General features: G+C 33.2%; 1 long non-coding RNA gene across 3 annotated transcripts in view; it reads left to right on the top strand.

Annotated features, from left to right (window-relative positions):
- LOC128247044 (uncharacterized) overlaps positions 1–6,970 on the top strand; it is a 117,129-nt gene that overhangs the window by 63,829 nt on the left and 46,330 nt on the right. Inside the window, exons 4-5 of one of the 3 annotated variants that reach the window (XR_008263476.1) lie at positions 2,961–3,016; positions 3,778–4,359. This is a non-coding gene — a long non-coding RNA (uncharacterized LOC128247044). The other 2 variants (XR_008263477.1, XR_008263475.1) reach the window with 2 other exon arrangements.

The raw sequence follows: 6,970 nt of genomic DNA, 5'->3' as shown, positions 1-6,970 counted from the left end.
GGTATGTATGTAGTCGTGGTTATTTGGTAAGACACATGCTTCCCAGCATCATGGTTCCGAGTTCAATCCCACTGCGTGGTGCCTTGGATAAGCGTCTTCTACTATAGGTTCGGGCAGAGCAAAGCCGTGTGAGTGGATTTGGTAGACGGAAATTGAAAGAAGCCCATCGTATATGTATATATGTGTATGTGTGTCTGTGTCTTGCGTGTGTGTTTGTGCATGTCATTGTGTGTGTATGATCTGTTGAATGCTTCTCAGACATTATATATCACTTAGTCAGGTAATATATTGCATCAAACTATATATTCTGGAAATTTCCCGATTACACGTAAATTGGAACAGAATATCAGTCATGTAAAGACGCTCACGTAATGCATTTTTTTAAACTCAATCCTGACAGTACAAATGTTGTGAATGGATATACTTTCGTTTGTCGGCTATCTATTTCAGACAGAATTCTGTCTCATCGGCTTATGAACTTGCAACGCATCTCGGAACATTCATATGCCTTTGACAATGCCACGCTATGTCACATATTGGAAACTAAAAAAAATCAGTATTGTGCTCATAGTGGATTCAAGAAGATCAAAGACGTTGGATAAATTGCTCTGCAAAAGATTTCACTGGTTTTGACATTTCCATCATATGGGTATTTCAATCTAATTGATTACTCTATGAAGACGTATTTACACAAATGAACGTTTGAATAGGATGCAGATTAGATAAGGTAATTCAGGATTCTAATAGGTTTTCTAGGAATCCTTGTTTATTGTCTCAACTAGTCCAAAACTGTCAACATTTGTGAAAAGATTTTAAAATATTTACACGCTTACATATACGAATAATGTTGTCCAGCAATAACCACTGCAAATACTGCATTTGAACAAGCGGGCAGTGGTGATATTGGCCTTCATGTACAGAGTGCTGTCAAGACCATAGTAGCTTGCAACTTAAGTGCAGTTTACAAATCCCATGCGAAGAAATCGTTAGTATTACCTTCCTTTTTCAAAAGCAATACCCGAGTCATTACAAACGGGATTATGGCTGACGCAAGGCTTCTGAGTTCATTTATAACTATGAATTTACTATCACACTTGTTGTTGTGTTTATACACACAGACAGACACAGACACAGACAGACAGACACAGACACAGACACAGACACACACACACACACACACACACACACACACACACACACACACACACACACACACACACACACACACACACACACACACACACACACACACACACATATCTGACTATGTGTATGCTCTAATCAACTTTTGTTTATTTGTAGATTGGATTATATCTTTCATTTAAATTCCAGTACTCAGTGCGAAATGAATTCCGTTGGAGTTTGTATATGGCAGTCGTAATAAAATCTAATAATCAATGCGATTACATATAATTATTTCGTCCTTTGACCATTCATTTCCTTTTTCTTTTATTCAAGCTTTCATTTTATCTGAAGGAAGAATACCTCCCTGAACTCCTTCCACTAATTTCTACCACTGGCCAGTTGTGGCCACGAATGTCCCACGTAGCGGGTAGGCTTATCTTCACAGCTTGTCCTCGGCGGCCTCTTGATCTTATCTATTGTTTTGATGTCCATTCTCTCATTCTGATTGTCCATCTATTGTCTCTCAGTCACACAATGTTGCCAGCCTATCCAGATTTGTTCATTTAGCAGTCAGTATATATGCTTGTTTTTATAAGTGTGCCTGCTCACTCACAAAATTAGATTTATGTTTCATGCAGCACTGATATTCGTGAAAACTCATCTTGTAACACATTATACTTCAAACCGAAATTATATATCATTTTAACCCGGTATTTTGATATGTGAGTGGAGGCGCAATAGCCCAGTGGTTAGGGCAGCGGACTCGCGGTCGTAGGATCGCAGCTTCGATTCCCAGACCGAGCGCTGCAAGTGTTTATTGAGCGAAAACACCTAATGTGCCACGAGCCTCCGGTAGGGTGTGGTGGAGAACCCTTTTGTACTCCTTCACTACAAGTGTCTCACTCTTTCTTCCTGTTTCTGTTGTACCTGTATTTCAAAGGGCCAGCCTTGTCACACTGTCACGCTGAACATCCCCGAGAACTGCGTTAAGGGTACATGTGCCTGTGGATTGCTCAGTCACTTTCACGTTATTTTCACGAGCAGGCTGTTCCGTTGATCGGATCAACTGGAACCCTTTACGTCGTAAGCGATGGAGTGCCAACAACAACATGATATGTAATAAATCAGTGATTATTGTCAATATTGTTAATTATTTTTTTGTCACTAAATAGTTTTATATGTATATGGGATTTAAGAGTAATTCGGTCACCATAAATATTTTCGAAATAGCGGATCATTAGATTTTTATGTAACTTAGGTTTGGATAAAGGGCCAGAGCCCATGGTCTTCATTCGTTCTCAGAGACCGGAGTCGCTATGATGCTGTCTTTATTTATACGTTCTCAATCAATGTAAAATCAAATTTCAACATATGGTATCAGTATACTGTCTGCAGTGTCTATTCAGTGTAATTAGATATGATATCAAATAACAGTTTAGGCAACCATCTGAAAGACTACGTAGTGTGGTAAGTAAATGAGTTATGTTTCGTATTAGGCTGCAATTACTCATTTAATAATAGGTGAAGAACATTGCAAACTTTATAATATATATTATTCTATACTAGGTTTAATATAATATAATATTTGATTTTTGTTATAAAATATAATTTAATATTGAATGAGATATTACTAAATGCCTTTACTTGCTGTTCAAATGAAAATGTACATATTGATATGTTGCGGTCTAGTGGTGTTTACAATATTAGTCTGTCTACTCATTGAGTGATTAGCCTAACACACTTTAATATTCGTTGTTTTGAATTGGTTCTATATGAAGATAAATATGTGAAGTTGTTAAAAGTTGTTTTCATTTGAATTTTTCTATTAATTTCAGATAGCTTCGAAACACTAAGCTGATAATTTTCGACACAATAAATGAAAAAGTTTAATGTAAGAATGAGATAACAATAATTCAAATGCATTTTGTTTTCATAAACAAATATTAAATAAATTAGGTAGAAAAATTAAACATAGCAAAACGACTAAAAAAAATTATATGACTTGGATATTAAAAGAAAAATCTATTTTAGTGAAGCATGTAAATACAACTGAAATTGTTTAATGTTATATTAAAATCTAATATTATATATTAAATTTTTCACACGTTCACTTATATTTGTGAAATATACTTGCCAGTAAAAAGCAAGAGGAACAATACAATTTTCTAATAATGGCTCTAGTAAAAGGCGTGTATACCAATGCGTTCTATAGAGCAGGCAGAAAGTGGAATATTTCAAATTTTAATATCTTTATATATGTTTTTCTTCTTGCAATTTCTGAAGAAAGAATATTGTTAAACATTTATTAATTGCAAAAATGTACCATGAATATCAAAAGAATGTTCAACCAATGATCGTTTTCCTTATAATATTAAGGCTTCACTTAATATTTTGAAACGACTTTGTTAATAATAAATAAATATAAAAGTTCTTGAAGCAAATATCCAACACGAAGTTAACTAACTGATATGGCGTCAATAAAATTTTCCCAGATTTAAAATACAAATAACCCGAAGTTACAGACTCAGTTGAAATTATTTGTATGCTTCAGCGTGAAGTTATTTGTATAATATTGAAAGTACTAACTTTGTATATGTCAAAATATCCAGATTCTCTCGATACAAAATATGATGTATCCTTTTTGTTTTGCAGCCATTGCATTTAGGAAATGCTAACCATTAATGAACATAAAAAGGAATAAATATAAACTATTTTATGTACTATGGTACATCTTCGTAGAATTTGCTGTAATTTTAAACAGTAATTCCATAAACACAAATTACACTGTGCAACACGATTTTTGTACTCAAGTAACAATTATTATTTCCTGTTTTCCTACCCATAGAAAGTATGAAAAATGAATAATATTTCTTTCAAACTGCTTTTGTTATATTTATTCAAACCATTAAAAAATGCCTCTCGACACAGCTATAATGCTCCTTCACTATTCCTGCCTATGATCAGAGATGCACACATTGTCAGCCACAAAGAGACATGCGCAAGTGGAAAAGGTCAAGCAACTGACAACTAAATCGATGGTATTGAGCAGAATGTTCGCTACAACGATATTTCTGCTTCAGCAGCTTTGAGCAAAATCTGACTGAAATCCAATGGAAAATAGATTGGTTTCAAAACATTGATCTCCAGGCGACAAAAGTAATGTTTGAGGGGAATAATAGTTATTTCTTTCGATTTCTAGACAGAAGAAAATAAGAAATAACATTGACTAACCAAAGCCAGAAAGACATTGTTATTATTTTCCAATGGTATTATTTAATTTAGCTTTGCATATACAAATTGTCTATTCAAATGTACTCGGTAACTAATGTTTTTACTGTTCCACTACAGAATATTACGTTGGTGTTTTACTGTAGTTACTAATTGTGTCTAATATCCAGTTATGATATCATCGTGGAATAGTAATAACATATAACTCATTATTAATTTCGTTGTAATTACTTTCTAATCACTTACGAGCCTTCTTCCTCTACAATGTGATTAGAAGATTCATATGTTTCAAGAATTATAACATATAAATATTTAATTAAAATTAAAGCTTTCTCTGGAATTGATGTCATATTTGCTTAATATAGTATGTCAGGTGATAAACATAATTGGTGCATGCAATGTAGATTGCACAGATTTACACAATTATACCTAATTATTCTGAATTATTGCCCAACACATTATTCGATCAACAAAAATGGAAATTTTTATTAAATGTATGCTGAGTTGTAGAAATGTTGTATGTTACATACATCTCTTCAATAATACGTGTGTGTGAATGTTTATATGTTTGTGTATGTGTGTTTATTTGTGTGTATGTGTGTGTATGTGTGTGTGTGTTTCTGTGTGTGCGTGTACTTATATACGTATCTATTTGCGTGTGGTGTTCTTCTCCGCAATTTCCGTCTTAAAATTGTAATACAGCACAAACATCACAAAGAAAGTATTATCTAGTCTCACGTCGTTGCAGATAGAATCTCATAAACCTGTCGCTCTATCTACGCAATATATATTCGTACGTTATTTGAAATGTACGTTCAAATTTGAAATAGAAATGAATAGAATCGTGGGCGTAGCCGTGTGGTAAGAATTTCGCTTTCCAACCATATGCTTCGTAGTTCAGGCACACAGCTTGGCGGCTTAAGCAAAAGTCGCCGTATATATGTGAAGGGGGTGTATGTGTGAAGGGATGGGTGTGTGTGTGTGTGTGTGTGTGTGTGTGTGTGTGTGTGTGTGTATTTATGTGCACGTGTTTTTGTCTTTGTATTTGCAGCCGACCAGAGCTTCACATGCAACCTAACGATTCGTTAAAAGGGCTGCAAGGATAAACATCAGACTTTAAAATATTAATGCTTATTTTAGTCGACTCGTTCAACTATATGCCATTCATATAATTTTCTATTATTATGTCTTTCGGTACGTGATGGTATTTCACTAATTACCTATATAATGAATATCAATTTATTATTTATATATACGGATACATTTTTTATCATACTTCTCTATGATTTAGCAATTATCAAAAAGTAGTTTTGATTCCATGGTTATATGATTACTCTTGCTTGCACATAGAGCAACAATGTTACAGCACACCCATTAAGTTATGTGTATCTACAAAAATATATAGAAAACTAAAGTGCAAAAATTGTCAATCATATTCCTGCCACTTAAGCATATTAATTCATCAACTGCATAAAAACCCCTAACTTTTAGAGCTACTAATTAGATATACATCAATCAATGGCGATCTTGTACTTATTATTACTCGACACAAGGATTTTTTTCTCTGAATTCTATCAAAACATTTGACATAGTTCAGTTTTGCCTTTTAATGAATACACTTAATGTGACGAAGACAAAATTTAAGCGCATCTGTTTTAATGACATGATTCGCTACTGTTGTTCATTTGTTAGAAATCAATGAATATATGATAGCTTAACATATCTAGGTAACATTGATTTGCTGATGATTTCCATTTATCCGAAAACATCATTTTATTGGAAAAAATAACTCATTTCTATCTAAAATATGTAATGAGAGAACGAAAAGCTAATGCTGAGAAAATTACTGTACGCACAAGATATAATTTAGATACACTGCGATGTCACGTGGATTTATTAACGGCCATATTTTTTCTCTACTATAACTTATAATTTAAAGAAAGAACAAGGTTTAATTGATCTCATTTCTATATCAATATTGCTTTCTTTTGCCGAAATATAAAAGTTTTGACAAATGTATGGCATCAACACAGAAACAACTATTGCATTTAACGTATCTTTGACAGTTAATTAACACAGAGTATCTATGTGCGAATGCATCAACTGAAAAAAAAAATGACATGACTGTGAAAGACCTGTTAGGGATTCGCTTATTTAAACTGTTTCTGTCTATACTTTTCGTCCTTGTATTGAAGCGTGTTACGAGTTTCATACTCGGACACATACATACACTCACACATATCATAAGGTAGGAAATGTAGAGTGATCGTGTGTGATCTGTACACAAATGCTCATAGTTGATTATCACCTGATATAATTCTCTCCCAATATTTGATCTAATAAAATAGATTGTAATCAATTTTGCAATTTCAAAACGGAATTGCAGCGCTTTTTAAATACTTGCGATTTGAAATTTGGGTTTATTTTATGTATTATATAAACACGCATAATTGAATTTATAATTTATTAGACAAAATTCAAAGATTCATTCAGGTTTCATGAAGGCCATATTTTCAAAGTCATTAATAAACCATTTTGTGTAAACTGAAGCTTTGAATTAAGAGTAAACAATGAAGTGTAAATGTTGCCATAATGTCAATATATATACGTATATATA

This window comes from Octopus bimaculoides, chromosome 2, assembly GCF_001194135.2.
Source record: "Octopus bimaculoides isolate UCB-OBI-ISO-001 chromosome 2, ASM119413v2, whole genome shotgun sequence".
Classification (NCBI taxonomy): Eukaryota; Metazoa; Mollusca; class Cephalopoda; order Octopoda; family Octopodidae; genus Octopus; species Octopus bimaculoides.
Note: the sequence above shows the minus strand (reverse complement) of the source record. Positions and strands in the feature narration are given on the sequence as shown.